General features: G+C 60.8%; 1 non-coding gene across 1 annotated transcript; it reads right to left on the bottom strand.

Annotated features, from left to right (window-relative positions):
* Positions 1-7,506: 7,506 nt before the first annotated feature.
* LOC131759016 (U6 spliceosomal RNA) lies at positions 7,507-7,610 on the bottom strand. Its single transcript, XR_009336353.1, has one exon. It is a non-coding gene; the product is annotated as a U6 spliceosomal RNA (small nuclear RNA).
* Positions 7,611-25,223: the final 17,613 nt, after the last annotated feature.

The raw sequence follows: 25,223 nt of genomic DNA, 5'->3' as shown, positions 1-25,223 counted from the left end.
GTGGGCGTCTAAGACAGGAACAAAAAAATCGAACCACGTTTCGTCCTTTTCCAAAGCTCTTTCCACCCAACCCTGGGTTGCTATTAAGACTTGCTGTCCAGGGACTTCCCTGGCGGTCCCGTGCGTAAGACTCTGCCTTCCGGTGCAGGAGGCTCGGGGAGGGTGTCAGCTCCCCACGCCCGGGAGAGGTGCGTAGACTCGGGGACCGGGCCACCTGCGGGCTGAACCCCAGGGCCCAGGTCAGGGCCAGGCGCACAGTAGGCCCGCAGATTGCTGCAGGGGACAGAGAGTCCAGCCCTACAGTGTGGGTCAACTGTCTCATTAGCCTCCCATTCCCGCAGCACCCTCGATGGTCACGCGACCTGCGGGACAGGGGCAGGTTGTCTCTCCCCAGGAGAGACGCCAAAACCAGTCCAGGCCTAGCAACACAGCCATATGAACCCAGGTTCCAGTGCAGACTCTCCTGCCTGCTGCATGGACGGCTGCTTCACCTTTCAGAGCCCCGGTTCCTTCTTTAGGAGGTGGGGGTGATAAGGTGAGGTGCTGACGTGAGGAGGAAGTGGGAGAGCTCGTCAGGAGGTGCGTTTGTCTCTGCTCCAGGGACTGAGGCCGGGGGCAGGCGGAGAGCACCCCCCCCACCCCGGGGGAACCCTCCCCACTGCCGTGCAGGGGTTGCTTCCCATCGCAGACGGGGAACTGAGCCTCAGAGACGTTGCGTCAGTGGGCCAAGGTCACAGCCAAAGGTCAGGATACAGACGGAGACGGAGGCAGGGCGTTCGGAAGCAGCTGGGCTCCGCACGCTCAGCGAAGCCCAGCTGGACCCCAGGAAGGAGGGCCTCATCCCCTGCATTCTACACACTGAGTCAGGTGGGATGGGGGCAGCTCGCCCGTGAAGGGTTCACGGACAGTGCCAGACAGAGCAGGCGTGGGGTGGAGGCCTGGCTGGCCCCGAAGCTCTCCATTCACTCATTCAACCCCAATTCCTAGAGCAGCCGCCCCGTGCCGGATGCTGGCTGGGCTGGGGTTCAAGCTAAGGACCCAATACGGGCCTGTGCCCGCCGGGAGCTGGTATTTTAACTAGGGCGGGCCTGCTGGGAGACGACGCCACAGAAACCACAGGCAGAAATGAACCATGAAGCTGGGCTAAGGGCCGGGAGGGGTAGACCTGGGGGGAAGAGTGGGGGCCAGAGAGGCTGGCGGGCCTGTTAGGCGGCCCAGGGCAAGGGCTCATGGGAAGTCCAGATGGTCGAGGCTTGGGCCAGCAGGAGGGCAGCGGGGGCTGCCAGGGGGCCAGATGGGGCTGTGCCTGGAGGGGCGCGGGGGGGTGCAGGGTGCAGAGGAATTGGGTACAACCATGGGGTGTCCTCAGCCGGAACGACCGGGCGTCTCTGAACCGGATGGAGAATTGGGTGAGGGTGGGGGTGGAGATGCTCCCCCGGTGATGAGGGTGAAGGGCAGGAGGTGCCGGCGACACACGTGGTTCACCCAGGAGGAGGCCTGCCGGCCGGAGCACAGACGCAGCTTCCCCACAACATGGCGGCCCGGGGGGCGGGGCACATCTCCTGTGGAGGCTCCGACTCCAGGCACTGGGGTCTCCGCGAATGAGGCAAAACCGCCTCCGGGCAGTTTCACTTCTGCCACTTTCTGATGGTTTGAAGCAGGTCCCGAGCCCGCTCAGACTCAAGAAGGGACGCAGACCTCCGCCTTTCCATGGGAGGAGCCCCAAGGCATTTGTGGACACGTTTTTAAAAGGCCACAGTCTGCCCTCTGACCACAAATTACTTACGTTCCTCCCCCGTGCAAAACACACTCACCTCCTTCCACAGCCTGGAAGGCTCACTGTCACGGCCTCAGTCCCAGACACGAGGTCCAGGGTCCTGTCACGTCCATCAGGCCCAGGTGTGGATCTGCTTTGTGCAGTTCCCGGATTCTTGAGTATGGAGTGAAAAAAAAAAAAATCCGAAGATCTGTGAACTAAAGAAAGAGGTGTCCGCACCCCTGCCCACACCCAACATACAACCGTGGGGACATTTAAGAAGCAGGGGTATGGGAAGCCCGTGGAAGTCTCCAATTCATAGCACTTCTGAGGTCCAGCTTGGATAGGTTCGGTTCTGGTGCATCCCCCCTTTACCATAAGAAGTAGCCTGGGTTTGCAACTAAGTGACCTTCTCAGCCTTCTTGACCATAGTAGTTTAGGGTCCAAGAGCATCTGTGCTTTTCACCATCTCCATTCCTTTTTATCCAGGCTGCTGGTTTTTCCACCAGTATAATCCTCTTTAAGACTGTGAGTTTTCCATGAACCTTACCGACATTAGATCAGACACAGACACACATTTATTTAGGAGAAGATCTTCTCTATCTTGGGGTCCCTTGGAGATTCCTGAGATTCCTAAAACCTACTCTTTAAGGGAGAGGGTCGAGGAGACATACATTAAGCTCCTTAGAGGGTCTTTATCTGTGAGGTTTCCCATTAGATCTTTCCAAGTGCTTATAAAGAATCTTGTAGTTCTACTCTAAATTTGATCTTCTCCCAGAAGCTATTTTTAATTTTGAGACAATTTTCAATTTTAAAAATCAAAGACATTTTAGAATCTGAGCAGGCTGGCGATGAGAAACACTGGTTTTCAAACCCAGTAAGTCCTGGATCCTTTCAATTTTTTCTAACCTTTTCTTAAAAATGACACAGTTCAGGGAATTCCCTGGCGGCCCAGTGGTTAGGAGTCTGTGGTCTCACTACAGAGGGTCCGGGTTCAATCCCTGTCCAGGGAACTAACATCCCACCAACCTCGCAGCGTGGTTCCCCGCCCCCCGCAAAAAAATTACACAGTTCACTCTTCGGTTCACCTCTCTCTTCTTGCATTTTATCCTAGGCGGGAAGGAGAAGAGAGGTGGCACTTTCGATATCTTCCCTGGAAATCTCAGCTAGATCAAGGGTCAGCCAGCCACAGCCCATGGGCCAACTCCAGCTGTGCTGCCTGTTTCTGTAAACAAAGTTTTCCTGGAATGCAACGCAGCCCAGTGATGCATGCATTGTCAGTGCTCGGTTTTGAGCTATAACCGCAGACTTGCAGAGCTGCAACAGAGACCATCTGCGTTTCAGCACCTCAAATATTTACAATCTGGTCCTTTACAGATAACATCTGCTACATCACTGAGTTCACTAGGTACATTTTCCATTTTCCATTTTACTCCTGGAGACAGTTGCTCTCCTTTGGGCCACAACATAACAAGGGTCCCCTTTTCTCCAGCTCCGCATCACATCTATCTGAGTCTGTCCTGGGCTCTCACTGGAAGTCTTCTCAAGACCTCTTTAGCTCCTGTCTACTGCCCCAGTCGAGAGCTAGTGCTTTGGATGTGTCAAGGCAGCCAATCTCTGTCCTGTTGCCGTATGACAACCCCCGCCCCCAAACTTAGGGGCGTGAAACAACAATCTTTCTGGAAAGAGCCAGTGTGGGTGGCCTGTCTCTGCTCCCAAAGGTCTGGGGTCCCCGCTGGGGAGCCTTGAGGCTCCTCGCGACTCCGTGGCTGGGGGTCGGGATTGTCTGCAACCTCACTGCTGCCACGGTAGCTGCCTGGGCTGCAAAAACCAGGACTGTTGACCCGAGTGTCCGGGCTGGTCACGTCCACACGGTTGGGCTTCCTCACGACGTGACTGACTCAGGGAGCAGAACTTCTTCCGTGCAGCTCAGGGCCCCGAGTGTGAGCGTTCTGACGAGCGCGGGGCCTGGGGCCACCTCGCCTTTCCTCTCCTAAAAGCTCACTTCCACGGCGCTGGTTACAAGGAGTCCCGAGCCCGGCTGCATTCAAGGTGCGTGAGTGTGTGTGTGTGTGTGTGTGTGTGTGATGGACCATGACCCTGCATCTTGACGCGAGGAGGTCCCAGGATGTGCAGACGTGCGGAAAGCTGCCTTTCCTCAGTTTCCTCATCTGTAAAATGGGGATGATGATAACCCCTGCCTCACGAGGGTGTGGGCACCACGTGGGTTACTGCACGTACGGTACATGGGATAGCGCCTGGGGTTCCCTGGGCGCTCGCTGACTATCGGCTGTTACCACCGTCATCCTAACGTGTGTGATAACTGTAATATGTACACTTCTTTTGTGTCTGTCGCGGGGTGTTTCCAGCTGAAATGAGACCTCCTCCTGAAAGGAGATGGAGCCAAAGGAAGCTGCCTTCCTGACCCTGTGCCACGGGCCAGGTAGGTACCAGGGGCAGCCACGCACCGTGCTGTGAGGTTGCCAGTGTCCTCCTGCCTTCCCGTCTCATTAAGAGAGAGCTGCTGGCTGGTTCACAGGCAGGAGAAGACACTGAAGCAGTGGAGGCTGACACACGCCCGCGTCTAGGGCCCGCTGGTCGCTCATTCGGCCCGTTAGCTATCCGTTCATCGTTTGCGTGTTCAAGCAGTGTATATGGAGCTCCCGCGAAGTGCCTGGTCTTCCCGCGGGTGGGCGAGCAGACCAGCCGGGACCCTGCCTGTATGGGTCTTCCCTTCTGGGGTCTTTGTGGCAAATTGCGTTAGTGCTTTTGGCTCTCCGTTCCGCCTTCCTGGAAGCTGTCCATCCAAGCCTCTGGTGCCCTAACGCATGGCCGCGGTGCTTCCTGGGGGTGGCGTCTACCTCCCGCCCACCGATGGTGGCACGGCGGTGGGGGGCCCAGATATGCTGGAGCAGGAGCTGAAGGGGCCATTCCAGGTTTTCTCCAGCCCTCTCACTCTTCCACGAGGAAAGCATGTTCCAAATTGCCTGCCCTTCAGCCTGGGTCCTGGGATGGGAGGTCACGGGGCACAGCTGAGCCGCTGACACGGGCTCTGAGTGTCAAAAAATTGGGGCACAGCTGAGCCGCTGACACGGGCTCTGAGTGAAAGATCGATGTGTGCTGCTGTGAAACCAGGGGATGCTTGTTACCAGGCAAAGCTGACCGGTACAGTCCTGGTGGAGCATCCGGAATGCTCAGGGACAGGTGCACGGTTGAGGGTGACCCAGGCTGGTCTAGACCCAGAGTCATACCCAGGCAGGACACATACGTTTCACTCAGTCCACGGGTCAAATAGCTGGGCAGCTGCCACAGCCAGAAGCAGGTCACAGTCCCCGGCCTGCTGTTCTCCCCTCCTCACTCTGCTTGGTTATTTTATCTTACTCATACCCCCACCCTTTCAACAAAGGATTCGAAGCGCCTTACAGTGCGAGGCACATTAGACAAACATAATAAAATCCAGACCACAGAAGCCACAATGCTAGTGTAAGAGAGAATGCAGGTATTATCTTACAAAGGACCGACAGTTGCTAATGCACTTAGGTTCTTTCTTGGCTCTGAGCTTCCTGGCAGCCAAGAGGAAAATAAATCGCGATCAAGTTTACAGTCTTCGCTGGGGGATGGAGAAAGCATATAACTTCCTCCTTGAGCCAGAGCTCTTCCCGGCACCCAACTTTAGAATAGAAAGGCCCCTGGGGGATGCTACCTACGGGGGCGGCGAGACGGAGAGCATCAGCGAGCCATGTCCTTCCACAGTCTGCTCCATGGCCTGCCTTCCAACCGAGGCCCGTGTGAGGTTCCGCTTCAGAGCCAGCTATTTACAACATCTCCAGGCTCAGGCGGAAACAAGCCCTGGGATTATCTCTCCATTTGGGGTCAAAAGGCATGAATTTCAGCGGCAAAATGGTCCATGCTGCAATCTTTGTTTTCTGCAGGATAAACGCTGAGGCCAGGCCCACGGGGCCTCCCGCTGCATCGCCCATGAGTTTCGGTAAATCTTTTGACAGGAGTCATTGTCTGGGACAGCGCCCCAAACGACTTCTCTAAACGGAGTCATTCATTTGGCGATAATGAGAGGCTGGCGGCCGGGCCCTGCTGATGGCGATGATTTCACGCTGATGACCCGTCTTGTCGGGGCCTTTGTACGCAGAATGCCGGCAGCGCCTCCAGCAGGGAAGAGGGCTGCCCTTGGGTCTAGGGTCTGGGCTGTGAGTTTGGGGTTCCTGGGGAGGAAGCCCAGACATCAGAACCCCCTTTCCTTAAGCTCAGGAAAAGGCTGTAAGTCAGGAGGACGGGGCAGGGGTTCATCTTGGGGCCCAGTGTCACTTTAGGACACTGACTTCACCTCTTTGGCCTTAGTTTTCTCATCTGTAAAATGGGATTAAAAACACCTACCCCCCCGGGGGGCCCTGCGGGCGTTAAAGAACACAACGCCATAAGGAGTCTTCCGTCCCAGACGCACGGAGGCACTCGGTAAGGGCTGTCACGTGGGTAAGTGGCAAGTGCCCTGCCCCGGTGAAGATGCCCGAGGAGGGCTGTGCGACCCTGCCTGTGCGATGGGGGCACCTCCAGACTGAGCACCCCTGAGGGGCCGGCAGCGGGTCAGGACCCAGGGAGCGGCGGCCGGAAGTGCCTGTGCCGCCCGGGTTTCCTCAGAGGCGGTCCCTGCGGAGCAGTCCCCTGTCCCGAGCTTTGGAAACGTGGCATCATCCAGTCCTTTGCCGTGCGCCGCGTCTGGGAGCAGCGCCCCTCCTGTCGTGTGTACTGCACCTTTGCCCTCGCTCACTGCACCTCCCGTTCCCGTAGGTGCGGAAACCACGCCCGGCTCTTGCACACCCGTCCGTGCCAGGCCTGATGCCCGGGGCCGGGGGCTGTGAGGCACTTGTCTTCTGTGTCCCCCTTCTCCTGCGGCTTTTTGCACCAGCCAGGGTGACTGGAGAGAGGCTGAGCGTCCCGGCTTCCCTGGCACTGGGTGCATTTGGGCGCTGGACGTCCTGCGTCCCGGCAGATGTCTCAGTCGCCAGCAACCCTGACGGTCCCCTTCGCGGCCCGTTGCCCACATGGCCTTCCAGAGCAGCGGGCATTGCCTTCCTTGACGCTGAGAGGGCAGGAGGGTGAGACGGGGCACAGTGGGAGAGGCTGGGGCACCAGGAGGACGTGCGGTCCAGGGTGAGAAGGCGGTGGGGTCAGATCCCCGGCCCCCCCGCAAGCCCAGCTCTGCTCCCCCCTGGCTGTTGGCACTTCTGGGTCCCCAGGGACCTGCCTCCTTATTTCTCCTTACGCCCTCCCCCACCTAGCACCCCCTGGGGACCCAGGCATGGCTGAGCCCCCTCGGCTGGGCTTGGGGTTGGCGCCCACCGGGGAGCCTAGCCCTGGCTCCTCTTTGCTTAGCGCCAGGGTCAGCAAACTACCATTGACTGGCCACATCCAGCCCACGGTCTATTTTTGTACACCTGGCCACCCAAGAATGGTTTTTATGTTTTTCGAAGACTGAAAAAAAAAAAAAAAAGGTGTTCTGTGTGACATGTGAAAATCTTACATGAAATTCAAATGTCTGTGAGTATAAATAAAGTTTTATTGGAAGCCAGCCACACTCACTCACTCACCCGAAGTCTCTGGCTGCCTTCCTGATCCGAGAGCAGCGGAGGCTGGATGGCAAAGCCGAAGTGTTGGTCTCTGGTCCTCTGAGGACAGTCTGCCAACCCCAGCTTGGAACCTTGTGGGAACGGTTTGGCTGCCTATAGCTTCTTTAAAAAAGCATGGACTTCTTCACCAATTTGCAGGCCACCCTCGCACAGGGGGCCACGCTAAGCTTCCCTGTACTGTCCCAATCTTTGTGTATGTGCTGCCGAAGCAAGAATCATATACATTTTTCCTAACCTATAAAATGGAGCAACTGTAAAAATCTGCACTGTGCATTTTTTTAAAAAATTGTGGTAAAATATACTTAACATCATGTTTATGATTTAATAATCTGTAAGTGTATAATTCAGTGGCGTTACATACATTCAGTGTGTACCCAGCACCACTATTTTTACCCAAAACTTTTTCAGCTCCCCTGTGATGGTGAATTTTACCTGTCAGCTTGCCTGGCCTACAGGTGCCCAGGTGTTTGGTCAAACAGGATTCTGGGTGTGTGTGTGTGAGGGGGCTTTTGGATGAGGTTAGCATGTGAATCAGTTGACTGAATAGAGCACACTGCCCACTGCCCACGCAGGCGGGCACCACCAAACCCCTTGAAGGCCCGAATAGAACAGAAAGGCTGACCCGCCCCAAGTCCGAGGGAATTCTCCTGCCGGCCGGCCCTCCAACAACTGGACCGTCGGGTCTTCCTGGTTCTACAGCAGCTTCTGGCCTTTGGGCTCCAACTGAGACATCAGCTCTGCAGACTTTGGATTTGCCAGCCTCCTGCATAATCCTGGGGGCAATTCCTTATAAAAAAATCTCTTTGTATCTATATCCGTACACCTGTACACGTGTATCTGTATCTATATCCTTATCTGTACCTAGAGCCCTTTCTTTATATATTTATCTCCTTTCTCTCTGTCTCCTGTTGTTCTGTTTCTCTGGCGAGCCCTCACTAATCCAACCCCAAACGTAAGCTCTACCCAGGGCCCCCTGCCCCTCCCTCCGCCCCTGGTTACCTCCATCCTTCTGCTAATTTCCTCTTGGCTCCTTGGAGGGGGGACAACCGTTCACTTCTATGGCTTAGCTTTAACCGCCTGGGGTGCCATTTCACAGGCTTGTTAATTTCAAGAAAACATCTGTTCTCACAAAAGCTGGGCGACTGTGTTCTCGGGACCCCCAGGGGTGATGAGTCTCCGGCGCCTGCCTCCAGACAAGGAGTCTTGAGCTGGTGCTGCCCTTGTCTGGACTCGATCACGGATCACAGCTTCCCGGTACGAACGGCTGAGCTGCACACAGGGAAGGACTCGTGCATCCCCTTGTCGCAAGCGGGCGGGGTCCCGTCTGAGCCCCCCCTGACCTTGTCCGCCTGTTCTAGTTTTCCTGTTCCCTCCTTGCCAGTTTCTCAAGACTGTAGAGCCGGAGCCCAGCGAGGCTGCAGCATCGCGGGCAGGAGGCGGCGCCATGCCAGAGACTGGCTCGCAAGTCGGATCTCCTTCCCGCCCTTCAGCTCCCTCACCTGCGATTTGAGGATGAGAGACAGCCCCGGCCACACACAGGAGCTGCCCTCGGAACACACCCAGGACCCCGCGTTCGCAGAAGCTCTGCGCGTTGACTCCAATCCTCAGAAGGCCCGAGAGAACCTGCCTCCCAAGGGGCTTGTACAGACCTTCCCTCTCTCCACGTCCTCAGCGCTATTCCTGAGGGTGGGACTGAACGTCACCAGGCCGCTGGGCGTGAGATGGCCTTTCCTTGTCATCCATTTGTACTTCCCTCATGGCTGACATAGATCATTTCTCCATCAGTTCGGGGGCCGTTCCTTCTTCCTCTTTTGTGAAACACTGTTTGTATCTTTTCCTACTTAAAACTTCTTTTCCTATTGATTTGTAGGGACTCTTTATATATTTGTACATAAATTCTTCATCCATCACGCATGTTGCAAATACTTTCTCCCAGGCTGTGGGTTGAAGTTCCCTGTTCTTTACACTGTTTTTGATGATGATTTATACTTTCTACAGCTCCTTTTGGCTGTTGTTTGGGCAGTGGACCATCCCGGGCCAAGAGGACGGTGGCCTGGCACGGCAGAGCCAGGCTGGGGAGAGGGGAGACGCGGGAAGCCGAGGAGACCTGCTGGCAGGTGTGAGGACGAGGACAGAAGGGCATCAGGACTGAGACCGATTCAGGGACCCGTGTGTGCCAGAACCTTTAAGTACTGTGGATCACAAGCTCTACTGAGGAGGGAGCTGCCCTGGCCCAGGGACTCGGGCGCCCCCCTCTGCCCAGAGCCTGGGGTCACCCTCCCTGCTGTTGATGGAGGGAGGAGGAGCCACAGGCTGGACTGGGCTCCTGGCTGTACCCTGCCTGGCCCCGCACGTCCTCCGGGTCAGGGCACCCTCTGCTTCCCTCTGGGCACCTGCTCACCCTCTGACTCTCAGCCCCCCCAGCCTCCGGGGCCTCTCCAGTGGCATTTAAAGCCCCAGGTCTCCTCCTCGGACCCAGTTCCCCTCCCCCGCTGCCCTCCCACTGGATCTTCCCTTTCCCAGCCAGTCCCCTGGGCGGGGTGGGTACCACTTCCCTTACTCTCTCACTTCTCTTACCTGTGCCCTCCTTACCCACCGCAGTCTGCCCTTGGCTCCTGCTGAGATCATGGCCTCCTTGTAGCCAAATCCCAGGGACGCCGCCCAGGCTTTGTCTCAGGAGACGTAGAACAGCGTTCCCAGGGCTGGGCCGTCTTCCTCCTTGAAGCACCCGCTTCTCCTCCTTCACCCTCATCAGATCGTCCTCCTCCTTCTCCGCTGCTCCTGTGTCTCCCTCGGGGCTCCTCCTTCCCTGCCCAGCTCTCCCTCAGGTGCCCCTGGGGTTTGCCAGAGCCCTGTCTTCCTCCCTTGATGCCCTGGCTTTGGACAACCTCAGATGGGTCCATGGCTTCAGGGATGGTTGTGGGTGAATTGCATCTCCCAAAGGGATGTGTCCACGTCCCAACGCTGGTGCCTTTGAATGTGACCTTATTTGGACCTAGAGTCTTTGCAGACGTCATAAAGATGTGTGTTAAGATGAGGGCCCACTGGAACCTGGTGCGCCTTAAATCCAGCATGACTAGTGTCCTTGTAAGAAGAGGGGACCCACGGAGGAGGGCGCCGTGTGAAGACACAGACAGAACCCTGTGTGATGACAGAAGCAGAGACACAGGTGATGCTTCTACAAAACAAGGAACGCCAAAGATGGCCAGCAAACCCCCAGAAGCTGGGAGAGGGGCCTGGACTAGATTCTCCCTCACGGCCTCCGAAGGAGCCAGCCCTGCCGACACCTTGATTTCGCTCCTGGCCTCCAGAACTGGAGAGAAGAAATGTCTGTTGTTTGAAGGCCCCCAGTCTGTGGTCCTTTGTTGCGGCCACCCCAGGACACTGGTACAGTGACCACTGGTGTGTGGGCAACTCCATGTGGGGCTGGGGGCTCAGAACGGCCTCTGAGGGTGGGGATCCTCTAGCTGACCACAGCCCGAGCATCTCTGCTCGGTCCTCGAGAGGCCCCCAGCACCAGGCTCTGGACCAGGCCCCCAGTCAGAGAAAGGGGATGATTCCCGTGAAACCAGCCTGGTGGCAAAGGGTCAAAGTCTCTGAGCTATAGTGTTACCTTATTGGCGGAAAATGGAGACGTTCACGCCTTCAGTTAGTTTTTATCGAGAGCCTACTCTGCTCCAGGCACCAGGACGTGTGAGGCTGGAGATCGAGGAGGTGTGGCTCCACCCCTAAGGTTTTGTGGGGGAGGTAGGCGTGTCACCACAGAGTGTGACAAGTGCAGGGACAGAGGGAAGCCCCCAGCCCAGCTCGGAGGTGAGGAAATTGTTCCCGGGGGAGAGGATTCCCAGCTGGGTTTTGAAAAGGGGAAGAGATTGGCTGAGCAAAGGCAGGGAGCGCTCTGGGCAAAGGGCACGGCTTGTGCAAAGGCCCTGTGGTGTGAGACAGCATCGCCTTTGGGAAGTGACCTCCATCCTTAGGATGAAGGCAGGGGTGCGCCTGTGTGAGTGTGTGGTTAGGGATCCCCAGTGGCTGGGGAATCCGGGCTCTTTCATGAAGGACTTTATGTGCTAAGCTTAGGAATTTTAAGAATTCTGAAAAAAAATGTAACGAAACCGTGGCGTTCAGTTACCTGCTATGTGGCTCAGGGCAAACCTTTCGCCCTTGGGTTTCCATCTGCAAATGGGACCTGGGCTGGGCCCTTGCAGCTCAGATGTCCTCAGCCTCCAGACCCCAGCCTCCAGGGGAAGGAAGGGGACCCCTGGCAGCTGCCACCACGTCCTTTGGCCCAGCCCGGGGCACCCACCTGTGGCTCCTGGCGCCCAGCCCTGTGGAGGAGCAGGCTGTCTGTCCCGTGCGTGCGCTGCCGTCAGCTCTGTGTAACGTGAGCCGGGCCACACAGCCATTACAACACCAACAAAAATCCCGCCTATTAATTCTGCAACGGGAGAGGGGACAACCTCGGGTGACTTATTGATCCGTCAAGGACACATGTCAGTGATTGGAGTGAGGGGACCCTCAGCTGTTGGACAGTCTGTCAGATGAAGACCCCACCTGGGCACCCAGAGCGGCCTGAGCTCAGAGGCCAGAAGCATCACGTTTTTTTAAAAAAAATTAATGAATTTATTTATTTTTGGCTGCGTTGGGTCTTTGTTGCAGTGCGCCGGCTTCTCACTGCAGTGGCTTCTCTTGTGGCGGAGCAAGGGCTCTAGGCGCACGAGCTTCAGTAGTCGTGACACACGGGCTCAGTAGTTGTGGCTCGCGGGCTCTAGAGCGCAGGCTCAGTAGCTGTGGCACGTGGGCTTAGTTGCTCCGCGGCATGTGGGATCTTCCCGGACCGGGGCTCGAACCCGCGTCCCCGGCATCGGCAGGTGGATTCTCAACCACTGCGCCACCAGGGAAGTCCCAGAAGCATCACATTTTTACATTCACTTCCTTAGAGAGAGGCTGGTATTGACAATGAGATCTCAGTTTGCCCAAGAAACCGTTTCGGTACCAACAGCAACTGCTGCCATGCAGTGGCTCACCAGAGCAGCCGAGAGTATCTGTGCTCCCACGAGAGGAGGCGCTGGGCTTACGTGTGAAGTTTGTTGAGGGATGGTCCAGGGTGGCAGGTGGGGCACGGCGCCGGCGCCCCCACCGGCTCCTCTCTGGCCTTTCAGCGCCCAGCCCCTGCCTGCAGCCCGGAGCAGCGCTGATGGATGTGATCTGCTCTCGCCCGCGTGTCTCCAGTCCTGCCCTATGCTCACCCCTTCCACCCAGGCCCCCTTCACCAGCCGCGGTCACCTCCTTCCCGACGAGTCCAGCCGTGCCCCAGACACAGAAACCCCCTACCCTTCCCGCAGGCCCTTTCCCGGGGTGCTGGGTGCCTTCCACCAACCAAGCGATCTGCTGTTTCTCTTTAGTGGCGTGTGCTTAAATATATAATATAGAATTTGCCTTTTAATCCATCTTTTTTTTTTTTTTTTGGTCACCCCACGCGGCCTGCAGAACTTCCCCGACCAGGGATCGAACCCCTTCGCTCCTGCAGTAGAAGCGTGGAGCCTTAACTACTGGACCACCAGGGGACCCCTTAGCCATATTTCAAGTGTGTGCAGTTCAGTGACATGAACTGCAGTCACAATGTTGCACAATCGTCACCACCAGCTGCTTCCCAAACCCTCCCATCGCTCCCGCGTGAGGGCCTCACAGAGTTACGGGTGCTGATGTCATTGGCGGCACACGGGCTGGGCTCCACCGCGCCCGCATCACCTCACCGCATCCCCGCGGCAGCTCCGGCACGTGGCCTTAGCGGTTGTCCTCAGATCACAGACACCAAGAGCCCTCACACGGGAGGGCACGATGGCAGGCTTGTCCGTCTCTAGCGGTGCCGGCTCATTCCCTAGGTGAAGGCTGCGGTTCCCCAGACTGGAGACCCCTGGGTTGGAGGAGGGGCCTGAGCCTCCATGTGACACTTTATCGTAGGTCCTCGGGCTGGGCAGGCACCGCTGCTGTCACGTGTGTGTCCGTGGATGCATGCCTACAGCAGGTGAACACCCGGGTGGCTCACACCTGGAGGAAAGTAGGAGGAGCATGGCCTGGGCCGGGCTGGGTCTGTTCCCAGCCCCTTGGAGACCGGCAGGGGCAGCCACTCTGACCTGTCCCCGTCGCTGCTCTCTTGTCTTTAGTAGCAACGGAACCTCTGACTCGTACCCGGGGCCTGGAATGATGACATCCCAGCCCCCGACCTGCGGCTGCCTTTGGCCGTGGGACCGAGTTCCAGGGATGGGATGCGAGGGGTGCCACTTCAGGCCGGCCCAAGAGGGAAGGGTCAGCCCCCGCCCCTGCTGATGCAGAGTGGACGCGGCCCTCTCAGAACTGCGCAGAGGAGGGAACCGCCGGGACAGGTGACAGAGCAGAGGGTATGGGACCGGCCTGGGGAAGGGGCTGCCCTGCCAGCCCGGCTCCCCTGTCTCTGCACAGTTAGGAGCCAGATATAAAGAACTTGATTTGCTTAGACCCTCTTAAACTGGCCTCTGGCACAGCGGCCCAATTTTTACCCTGACTGTTCCACCCTTGTCATCGGGTTTTATTCCATAAACTGGGAGCTCCTAGGGGGAGGGAGGTTCCTGATTCACCTCGTTCCTGCAGCCCCCCGCCCAGGGACCGAGCACAGACACTGTGGAGAAACATCGGGGGGGCGGGCAGTGCCCTGGATGCTCCTGCAGGGATCCTGAGCCTGCAGGACGGCCGGCACCAGTACTGAAGGCCCCGCTGCCAGGATGCGGGGGTCCCTGAGCCTCTAGAGACTTTTCCTTTGCCGTCAGGCTACCACTGCTTCTTTGGCCTCTGTCCTGATCACGACCCCTTCCCTCCCCACATTCAGAGGTTTTCAGCTGCTCTTCACTTCCGAGCTGACGATGGGGTGGGAGTACCTGTGGGGAGAGAGGCAGCTGGGCCTGACGGGCGCGCGCCGGAAGTCGCCGTTAGACGTGGACTTTGGACTGTGTGTCAGCAGCTCAGAGAGTGTTTGTCGGTCCTGCTTAGTTTGGACTCAGAGCTCTGGGCACAGAGGTCGGGGTCCTGCTCCGACTGAGGGGCTGCTGCACACAGAGGATGCGTTTCCACCGGGCATCCGTCTCCAGGGCTCTCCCGGTGGCTGTGGGGCGGGGGGGAGGCCGGCCTCCGGGGATGCTGTTTGTTGGGTGGCGGGACCCTGGCTGCCGGCCTCCCGGGCAGAGGAGAGGGGTTCTGCCCAGCCGCCCATGCCTCTGTCAGCCCCCAGGCCGGCAGCCCAGGCTCTGCCCTCTCGCCTCCGGATGACCCCGGCTGGTTCTGCAGGTCTCCTGCTCGCATCCAGGCCCCCCTCCGTCCTTCATCCTTTCTGGAAGCCCAGGGGAGACAGCATCAGGCTCCCTGTCCCCTCCTAGAGGGCGTCCCGGTTCCTTCCAGCGGCTCCCCGGACGCCCTTCTCTGTGCAGCGGCCGCCGTGGGCTGGGGTTCGTCTTCCCCGCCTAAGGGGCCTGCTGGTCAGCTGAGGTCTGGCCGGGACCCTCTCTTGAAGGCCCGCACCGTGCTTGGCGGCAGCAGATGCTGGAGAGAGGTGACCCCCTGGCCCTGCACGGCCCGGGGCCGACCCGGCTTGGGGGGTGCTGACCGCAGCCGCAGAGGGAGGTGCTCTCTGAACGAGACCACCAAGCGGCCCCTGGGCGCTCTTGACCCCCTCACGTCGCCCCTCCTCAGGCTTCTGCAGCCGGCATCCAGATTCCGTGCGGAAGGACGGACGCTGGGAAAGCGGCTGGCCTCCGCCCTTGGGCCAGCGCCGCCGTCTCCACGTCCCCTGGGGACATCCCCAGGGCACAGGGTCCCTGAGCGGGCCTTTCCCCAGGGTCGACAGCCGAGCCGATCAGCTGGCAACGTGATACTAATGGACGCAGAATTAAAACGCGAGGCACATATTAATGTGGACAGCCACAGGGGCCCGGGCGGGGCGGGTGGGCACGCCTTAATGGAGCCGTATTGACCAGGCCACCGAGACCACAGCCCGGGTTGGATGTCACCGTGCAGCCCGGGAACTGGGTGTGTATGGATTTCAGTGTTTTATAGGTTTGGGTTAAAAAAAAAAAGTGACCTCTCTTTTTTTCCCCCAATCAATATACTCTTTTCAGCTGACTCTGATCACCAAGTTTCCATCAGCGCAGCCTCTGGGGAGGTTTGTAAATATCGGTGTTGGAAATATTAATATCCGAGGGTAACAGGGCCGCGGCGACACGGACACCAGGAGGGGCCGGCAGACTTCCCTCGCAAACGCTCTCCTCTCCTTTGAACTACGTTTTCAGTCACTGGAAGGGCTAGCGGGCATCTCGATCTCCATGGGCAGGGGACATCAACCTGCCCTCCCCAGTTCAGGGCTCTCTACAGTTTGCAAAGCCTCCCTGGGAGGATGGTACGGTGGGGCTGTGACCCCATCTTAAGGATGAGGCGACTGGAGCTCAGGGGGCTCCAGCCACGAGGGAAAGCCGTGCCGGGCGGGGATTCCAGGCCAGATGGCTGTGCCCAGCGCTGACAAGAACCCCTCTGCTAGGCTCTGTCTTCTCCCACCGTCTAACTTTTCAGGGAGGCAGAGGATGGACCAGCGCCCCTCTCACCAGGGCGCTGTGAGGTTGAAGTTGAGAAATCCTGGGCTTTGTGCATTTTAAAGTTCCCTGGGGGTGGGGAGATAGGCGCCCCCCCCCCGCGGCCCTGCCCCCATGGCTTCTCGGTGCCTCTCATGTCCTGGCCTTTGCCCCGACGCCTCCCACCACCCTGGGGCAGTAATGGACAAAGCCCACCAAGTCCAGCGCAGGCCTGGCAGTTCCTCCATGCAGCCCACCTGGCCACCCCCTCGCGGCCCCCACCGTACACATGGCCTGTGGCCCTCCTCTTGGCTCCACGGCCCCTGCCCACCCACCCCAGACCCCCCCCACCCCGCTCCTCTCTGCTCCAGCCGCACCCTCCCCGATCTCTTCCCTCCCTCCGCCGCCAGACGGACCTTCCTCAAGGTCAGGTCTGACCTCAGCCCTCCCCTGCCTTCCGGGTAGAGTCCGCTCCGCCGGGCATTTGGCCGGCGCAGGCCTGGCCCCTGCTGAGCTGGTGGGCCCACCTGCCTCCGCCCTCCTGCTGCAGCTACACTGCCCTCAGGCCTGTCTCAGAACACACGGGGTCCTGGACTCGGCCCGCGCCGGGCGCCACCCTCCCCCCCAAATAAATGCTAAAGCCTGGCTCCGTGGGGAGCGGGCCCCGGGCAAGCTGGCCTCTGTCACATTGCCTCCCCGCCCCCCTAAAGCTCGGGCCTCCCCATCCCCCAGGCCCCTCCCTCATCCTGGCCCCGGCCACTCCGCGAGGACGCCTTGACCCAGCCCTGGCCTCCCTCGGAGTAACTCCTGCTCGGTTCCCGCTGGACTCTGCTCTCCAGGGCGCCAGGGCCCTGTCCACACCCTCCTCTGCTTCCAACAAGCCCGGGCGCTGAAAGGCTCAGAGCCCAGGACAGGCGGAGGGCGGATGGGGGAAGGCGGGGAAGGAGCCTGCGGACGGAGAGATGGAGAATTAAGGGCAGAGGACCCTGGAGCCCCGGGAGCCGAGAGCCCTCAGAGGCTACGGAGGTCACGGGCGATTCCGTGCCGGGAAGTCAAGGCTCTCGGACGCGTCCCGCTCAGACGCCGCGGCGACAGGCTCCCCCACCCACACGCAGCCCCAGCCTGCTCTCTTCCCAGCAGGGCCCTGGGCTCCGGCCTCTCCTCTAGGCTCAGCCTACTCACCTCCCTCCTCTAGAGGCCATCAGAGCTTCAGCGGGCAGCCAGCCCGGGGCCCCGGACGGCACCTGCCCCCATGGCTCCCCCCGACGCCCCGCCTGGCTGTGAGCCAGAGGCTGCTTCTATGTTTGGCCCAATGTGTGAACGAACGAATGAATGAGTGGATGCACCAAAGCCACAGGAGCCGGTTGCCTTCCTGTCTCTTGATGGGACACCCCGACCTCTCAGACGCCAGGGTCCCGTCAGGAGGATGGGGTGACGCTCGGGAGCGACGCTCCAGGAAGGCTCCGCGTGCAGCGAGCAGCCGGTCATTTCACGTCTCCGAGCCTTTCCGCACCTGGGGTGGCGGCGGCCGGAGGATCGGGGGCAGCAGGTGCAGGTGGGGGGCCCGCGGCCCTTAGCGAACGAGGACCGCCCCACCCCCGCCGTGGGCGGAGCCCTCCACGCCGCACACCTGCGCCTTCCCAGAAATGTTGGGGGCGAAGCTTCGCAAGGGCGGGCGCGGTCGCTGCCGCTTCGTACCCGGACCCCAGCAGGACGAGCTGGCCGAGCCCTGGCCAACGGCCGTGGGGCCCGTGGAGCGGAGGGGCAAAAGGGGCCCTGATGGAGCCCGCCCACCGCTCGGCTGGCGGCTTTGCTGCGCCCGCCACGTGCGTGTCCGTCTGGGGAGGAGCGGGGCCTTGACCCGGCTTCCAGCGCACTCGGTGGGGGCTTTGGGGCTGCAGAGCTATCCTGAAATGCAGGACGGCCCCTCCTCTCTGCGTGCCTGCCCCGGCCCGTCCCCCCCGGCCTCCGTCTCCCTCTGTACCCGTCGAGGGCCCTGGGAGGCCCACCCCGGAGTCCGGCCGGCCCTGCTGGCGGGGAAGTGAGCGCGAGCATGTTTGACACTGAATCATTAATTTTCGTCCCGAGATAAAAACGTTGTCCATTGATTTACAACCCCTCCCGGCAATAAGGCTTCTCAACGGAAACCTGATTCTTAATTATTGTCCCTGGACCGGCCAGGAGGCGTGTCCAGCTGCCGCAGGACCAGCCCCAGCTGTTCCCAGGCGTATCGGGCCTGTGGGGACAGCTGCTGCCTGGCCGCCCGACTCGCTCTGTCCTAATGACTGTGCCGACTGCAGCCTGGGCCACCCCCTCGGCAAACGCCACCTTGGCCAGCCCTGGCCTGGGCGGGAAGCAGGTCAGGGAGGCGAGCGCCATGCCGTGTCGGAAGGGCAGCGACCCCTCTGGCGGATCAGGGGAGCTCTGGCGCTCGGGGGGCGGACGAGGCGGGGGAGGCTCAGAGCAGGCGTGACTGCCAGCCTGGCCCCGACTCCTCTTCCCACGAGTCCCATCGCGAAGGAGAAGCAGGCAGCTGCAGAGGAGGAGGGGGCATCTGCGGCCGTCCCCTCCGGGTGTGGACCTGGAGGGCCCGTTCGCACACCCTCGGCGCCCGCGTTCCTCCCCAGCACGGCCTCTGGGCTGGAGCCCGACTCGGGGTCCTCACCCCGGTCCTGCCCCGTCTGTGGGGTGCCAGCTGCATGTGGTCTCAGGGTCCCCCCTGCAAACCCAGCAGGGGGGAGGGTCACGAGTCCCACCCTAGGGCACCTAGGATGCCACGTGGCATTGTTGCGCTGTAAATGTTTGCAGAATGACACAGGGAGCAAACATTAGAAAAGGCAGCGGACAGGGACTTCCCTGGTGGCGCCGTGGTTAAGAATCCGCCCGCCGATGCAGGGGACACGGGTTCGAGCCCTGGTCCGGGAAGATCCCACATGCCGCGGAGCAACTAAGCCCGTGCGCCACGACTACTGAGCCTGCGCTCTAGAGCCCGTGCTCCGCAGCAAGAGAAGCCACCGCAATGAGAAGCCCGCGCACCGCAACGAAGAGCAGCCCCCGCTCGCCGCCACTAGAGAAAGCCCGCGCGCAGCAGCGAAGACCCAACGCAGCCAATAAACAAATAAATAAATTAACTTAAAAAAAAAAGGCAGCGGAGAGACAAGGAGACTTGTCGAAACCTCCCCGCTGGATGAGATGCCAGCTGCAGCCTGGCCCTCCTCCTCCCCCGCCGCCAACTGGACGGGCTGCTCTCTGAGCCTCGCGCCTGGTCTCGACGGAACCCACTTCCCCTGCACTCAGAGGCGGGTGCTGAACATGGGGGCGGCAGGGGGCAGGGCGGCCGCGGGGCTCCTCCTGGGGCCCTGGTTCCTCACGATGGTGCTTGGACAGGGTCTCCGTGTAACTACGGCCCGCCGTGAGCCCCTGTGTGTAGGGTATGTTATTTCACAGTAAAACACAAGATGACAGCCAATGAAGCGCGGGAGGGGCTGAAACGCACACGTGGGGACGTGGGCTTTATTTTCTCCTTTTTGTCGGGGCCTCCCTCCTGTACTTCGTTTTCACAGAATTGGCCGATGTCCTTGACAGATCGCTCCCAACCCTGTGCTGTGTTGGATTCTGAGCGGAGGGTTCCAGGAACTGAGCGGTGCGTCCCGGGACACACCCAGCCCGTCCTGTGGAGGACATCCTTGTCCCCACGCTCCTCGAGGACGAGACAGGACACGCTCCGTTCTACAGAGCCGAGAAGGCGCGGGCAGGGCTCCTACCAGGGGCGCAGACCCTCCCCGTGCAGCCTCACACGCTGTCCTTACGGGGCGGGCAGGGCAGCCGCTCCCTTGGAGGAGGAGGTGCCAGCACAGAGGTGCCACTGGCTCGGATGTAAATCAGCTCAACATCAATTCGAGATGGTTGTTGTCTCAACGTCAGAGCCTCGATGGAGGCTGATCCTGTGTGTGCAGAAGACCCAGGCTCTTCTAGGGATTGTCGGCGCATAGAGGATGATGAGGCATTCAGCGGCTGCAGGCTGGGCCAGCGGGCGGCCCGTGAGCTCGGTGTGATAGCCTCTCTCCTATCACAAGCAGCAAACAGACCAAAGTGCTTGAAGAATTCAGGAAAGAAAGCCTGTTTGGTGAAGTGGCAGGTTGAGTGCTGTGGACCCGGGCGCGGTAGGCGGGGAGAGGAAGCCTGGCTGGGGTATGTCCGAGAGAGAGAGGAGGTGAGGGGGGCGGAGGGCAGAGACGGCCGGGCCAGCGTGGTCCCTGGAGAGCAGAGACGCGGGGGGAGCTGGAGGTGGGGCGGGGGCGGGAGGCGGCCACTTGCCACACTGCTCAGGGTTTGGGGGCAGCTAGCGTGAAGGGGGACAGCCCAGCAGAGAGGGAACAGTTCAGGAGAGAGGGGGCGTCTGCCGGAGCCGGGGCTGGCAATGGGGCAGGAAGGGAGGGGACAGATGCAGCCCCAGGGGCCCCCCGGGCTCACAGGGCCCCCGTCTGGGTCTTAGCTCCGCCCCATCAGAGACCGGCTGCTCCTGCTCTCTGTGCCTCAGTTTCCCTACCTGTCAAACGCCCACATGAGGGCTGTAAGGGGTGAGCAGGGCCCCTGGCTCGATGCCCGGTACAGAGCCACCCGCCGGAGGATGTTGGTGACTCCCCCAGGGCCCAGCAGACTCATGATGGGGTGGGGGCGATCCCAAGCGCTCCCTCCACGAGCTGGGGAGCAGCCCTGGGTGGGGACATCCTTCTTCTCCTTCCCTCCAGTCGGCCAAAGGGACATGGGGCGAGCCAGCCTGTGGCGCAGACGAACCGCACACACGCCTCAAAGAGCTGCAGAGACTGACCAGTGGGCAGTGTGGGTGCCGGTCCGGGCTGCCTGCTCTGCCCCAGGGCCTTTGCACTCTCTGCGTCTGGCGGGAGAGCTCCTCCTTTAGGTTTGGAACCCCACCTGCCCCCTGAGCTTTCCTCACAGCTGAGATTTCTCCAGAACCTACGGCACCAGTGCGGTGGCGGCACATAGCAGGGGCACAGTCACAGCCTGACCACCCGTGGCCCTTGGGTGGGTTTTCATTTCATCTGCGTCTCCTGAACCAAGGCAGGGGTAACCTGACCCATCTGCTCCCCGGTCGCATTTGGCAAATGACTAGTATTGACCTCTGCCTGGAGCTGGAGCGGCGGGGGAGGGGCTTAATGGGGGCGATTATGGGATTGCCGTGCTCCCGGTGAGGCCTGGGGCTCTTCAGGGGGCTGCGGATTCCCTGGCCTTGCTCAGAAGTCCTCCTGGACGTCAGCTCACGAGTGGGGAAAGTCACAAGCGGCCCTGACGCCTGGCACAGCCTTCACCCCGTGCTCCGCGTCCGAGGAGTCAGGGGTGCCGGCCGAGGGGCAAGGAGGGACCCCTCCGTGGGCCCAGGCCGTCCGTCACAATTGCCCACCGGGCCGGGCTGTAGCACGGCGGCCCTCGCTCTGTGCTGGGCTGAGTGCTGGGCGATGGGGGCGGTGCATGCTCTGGGGAGTCCTGGGGGACCCAGGCTGGAGCCACTGCCCCTTCCTGTGGGTCCGCCCCAGGCCCTGTCGTTATAGGCAGGGAGCTGGGGATTGAGCGAATTACCCCAGGCCCCCAGGCTCTCCACCAAGCACAGTCCTCCTGCTTCCCGGGGAGGGCACTGACCTGAGGGGTCTCATTCCCAAGAGGACTGAGGTCCCCAGAGCAGGATCAGGCGACCGGCGGCTTCCAGGGACACCCAAACCGCCGTTCACGGCTGGGGACGGCCCCGAGCAAATTCATGGCGTCTCAGGTGACCATCCACCCGCGCTCACCCTCCCCCGGTGGAAGGAGCAGCCTCCACGCAGCACGGGGAGAGGCGTGGGCTGTGGGGTAGGGGCTGGGGCCAGCAAGACCCCCTTTCTAGCTGGGGGCTGGGGCTGTGAAGGTGGGGCAGACACCGCGCCTCCTGATGCCACCTGGAGACGTGCTAACAGCGAGCCCATGGGCCAGCCACACCTCTACTGCTTCCGGTCACCTGATCTTCCGGAAACCTCCCCCAAGAAGGGGCTGCCGTCACCCCGGAGGGATGAGCTGAGCTGCCCGAGGGCACACAGCTGTGGGACAGCGGGGTTGGGACCCAACCGGGGCCCCGCACACGGCAGGCGCTCAGCAAGTGACACCGCACTGGACCAGCAGGGAGGGCGCCGGGGAACAAATACTCCGTCCCTGCTCGATGCGCCGTGGCTGCCCCCACGGGCCCGGAGCCGGCGGGGGGAGGCGGGTGAGGGGCTCGGAGGGGCCCGCGGGAGCCACGGCGTGGGCGACCGCTCACCAGGCGCTTGGGGACCGGGTGAGAGGTTTGGGTCGTCAGCCCTGGTCTGGGGGAGACGGTACCGTGTGGCGGAGGCCGTGATGAGAGAGGGGCCAGGGCCGGGGATACAGGGGTGGAGAGCCTTGGCGGGAGGGGCAGCCCCCCGGAGGAGTGGCCTGGAGCTGGGGTGCTCGGGACCCCACCGGGCGGGGCCCAAGGGTGTGAACAGACGGAGATTGCTCCCCACCTCCAAAGGGCCTGGGAACAGAAGGAAGGCTCAGGGACCCGCTCTGGCTGGCTGTGAGGGACCCCGAGCTTCATCCCCACCCGTGATAGATGCTGAGATGGGCTGAGAGACTGTGTCACCGGCAGGGGCCACAGCGCCCGCCCCCCACCCCACCCCCCAGGATCCAGAACTGAGCCGGCAGGGCCCTCAAGTGGGAAACTGAGGCTCGAGGGGTGGAGAGGCGGGTCCAGGGCCACGAGGAGCCGTGTTGGGCCTCGCATCGCACTAGGTCACTTCCCTGGTTGAGCCTGCGGAGGCTTCACTTTTGTCATGGGGACTGTCGTTCCCATTTTACAGATGCGCAAAGTGAGGGAATGATGGCCACGGGTCATGCCGGGGTCCACAGCTGGGACGTGGGGCGTTGAACCGGCTCTTAGCTTTGCGTCCCAGGCTGGCTCCAGAACGCGCTCTGGGCATGTCGATGGCTCAGGCACTGCGCCCGCTCTGAGACGCTGGCTGGCTGGGGCAGGGGGCGAGGGGGTACCGGGGGGATCCAGGGAAATCCCTGAGGCTCTGAGCCTCGGGAGGGCAGGGCCATGGTGTCCGACTGCCTCCCTCTGTCCTGCCCAGGCCTGGCACCGGGCAGAGGCCGCCACTCACCGTGCAGCTGCGGACACTGCCGCCCGGGGGACTCCGTGCGGCCACGACTAGTGGAAGGCTCCCAGCACCTTCTCCTCTTGCACTTCGAAGGGGCGAGAGGGCTTTGAGGCCCCTTCAGAAGTGGAGGGAGAGGGAGGGGGGCGGGTGGGGGGCTCCCCAAAGGCCCCACAGAAGTGCTGCCACTCTGAGCTGCCGAGGACGGAGGAAGAGGGGAGTCTCCGGAGACCACGCCAGGGAAATGGCCACAAAGTGTTTTGCTTCCCCTGAGGACACTGGGGGAGGGACGGGGAGGGGGGAGGCTGTGCGCCTCTGGGGGGGCGGGCACACAGCATCCCGTCCCCTCCCTGCGACCCCTCCGCAGCCTGGCTCTCAGTCCTGGCGTTTGATTTCGCAGCCCCGAACCCAGATCTTGTCACGAGAGAGACCGCGGCTATGGAGCGTGTGGGCCCGGCTACCAAAGGAGCTGCTGCTCCTGGAGGGAGGCCTGGAGGGAGACCTCTCGCTCACGCAGGGGCCCTGATATTTGCCGAGAGGGAGGGGGAAGGGAGGAAGGAAGGAAGGGTCCAGGGGACGAATAAGCGGAGTCGGGGGCCCGATGGCTCCTTGGCCTTTTGGCTAAGGTCAAGTGTGGAGCTGGTGGCCTGAGGTCTAGCCGGGTGCAGGTTGATGCCCGGGTTCGCCGCGAGAATGAACATAGTTACACAGGCACAGTCACGCATGAGACTAATAAAAGCCCTTGGGGTCCTAGGTAGATGGAGGTCCGCTGTGTGGAGGGCGCACGCGGGGGCGGGCAGCCCGGCTCCCCCAAAAGACAAAGGCGTACAGGGTGCCCAGTGAGAAGGGCCCCCCACGTCCCAGCTCTCTCTGCTCTCAGGAACCCCCCGGCCACCCCCGGGGGTTTTGAGAGGAGTTAAGTGACTTGCCCGCAGTCCCCCGGGGCTGCTACGGAGGCCGGCGGGGCGGGGACTGGCTCCCAGCCCTTTCCAGAGCCGCGCTGATGGCCCGTCTCTAAGGGATGGTAATGAAACAATGCGGGTGTGACAGGGCTCTTGTCGCCTGAGAGTGTCTGAGTGCTTTATAAACAATTAATAATCGCTCTCGCCCACTCTGGCGGCTGAGCGCGCCGTAGCCCAGAGGCCCGCGATGGCCGGAAGGGAGGCCGGCCTCAGCCTCTGGGGATGGCGCTTCCGCAGCCCAAGGCCAGCCTGAACCAACTCTGAGCTCCAGGGCTGATGCTTCTCCACCACAGAGGCCCCGGCGCTCCGGATAGAGAAACTTCAAGTCCCGGCGATTGAGAATAATATCAGGAGACACAAGGAAGCCAGAACCACGGAGCAAGAGGGCTTTGGAACGAAGGGGTCTCCGAATCTAATGAAGATTCAGCCCCGCCAGCTTCCACCCCAGCCCTGTGTGCTTTTCCTGCCGGCCCGGGCCCATCGCTTCCCCTGTTTCCCCATCTCCACGTGGGGACACCCGAGCGCCCCGCTCACTGGGGGAGGAATCAATACAACAAATTAGGTGCAGCACCTAGTACGGGCCACACACGATGGCACAGAGTAGGTGCTCAAGAAATAGTAACTACTGTAGAACATGAACACTGTACAGTCCTGGAATCAGCGACTCAGAGCCTGAGCCGAGTAAGCTCTCTCTCTCCCTCCCCAGCACCTGCCCACCTTCTGTTTCTCTGGGAGATTGTCAAGGGAGCACCTTATTAGCCATCACTTTCCCCAGGGGGTAGGATGCTCACAGTAGGATTTAATCCGTGTTGGTAGAATCAGCAGTCTTGTGTCCGAGAGTCCCCGGATCTCAGGTTTGTGGACTCCAGGGCTCCTGGGGTGAGAGCGGGCCTTGGAGGCCGCCCAGTCCACGTTCTGGCCAGTTGAGGCAGTGACCACACACGGACCCCTTGCATGCCACCCCTGACCGGGGGCTCACTACCTGTCGGAGCCGTTACTGCATTGACGCCTTCTGACCCCCTGAACCCCCATAGCCATGACTGAACGCGATTAGCGATCTTCACAGACATTTGTTCAGGGCCTGCTGTGTGCCAGCACTTGTGAGG

Source organism: Kogia breviceps, chromosome 6, assembly GCF_026419965.1.
Source record: "Kogia breviceps isolate mKogBre1 chromosome 6, mKogBre1 haplotype 1, whole genome shotgun sequence".
Lineage (NCBI taxonomy): Eukaryota > Metazoa > Chordata > Mammalia > Artiodactyla > Physeteridae > Kogia > Kogia breviceps.
This window is presented reverse-complemented; position numbering and strand designations above follow the sequence as displayed.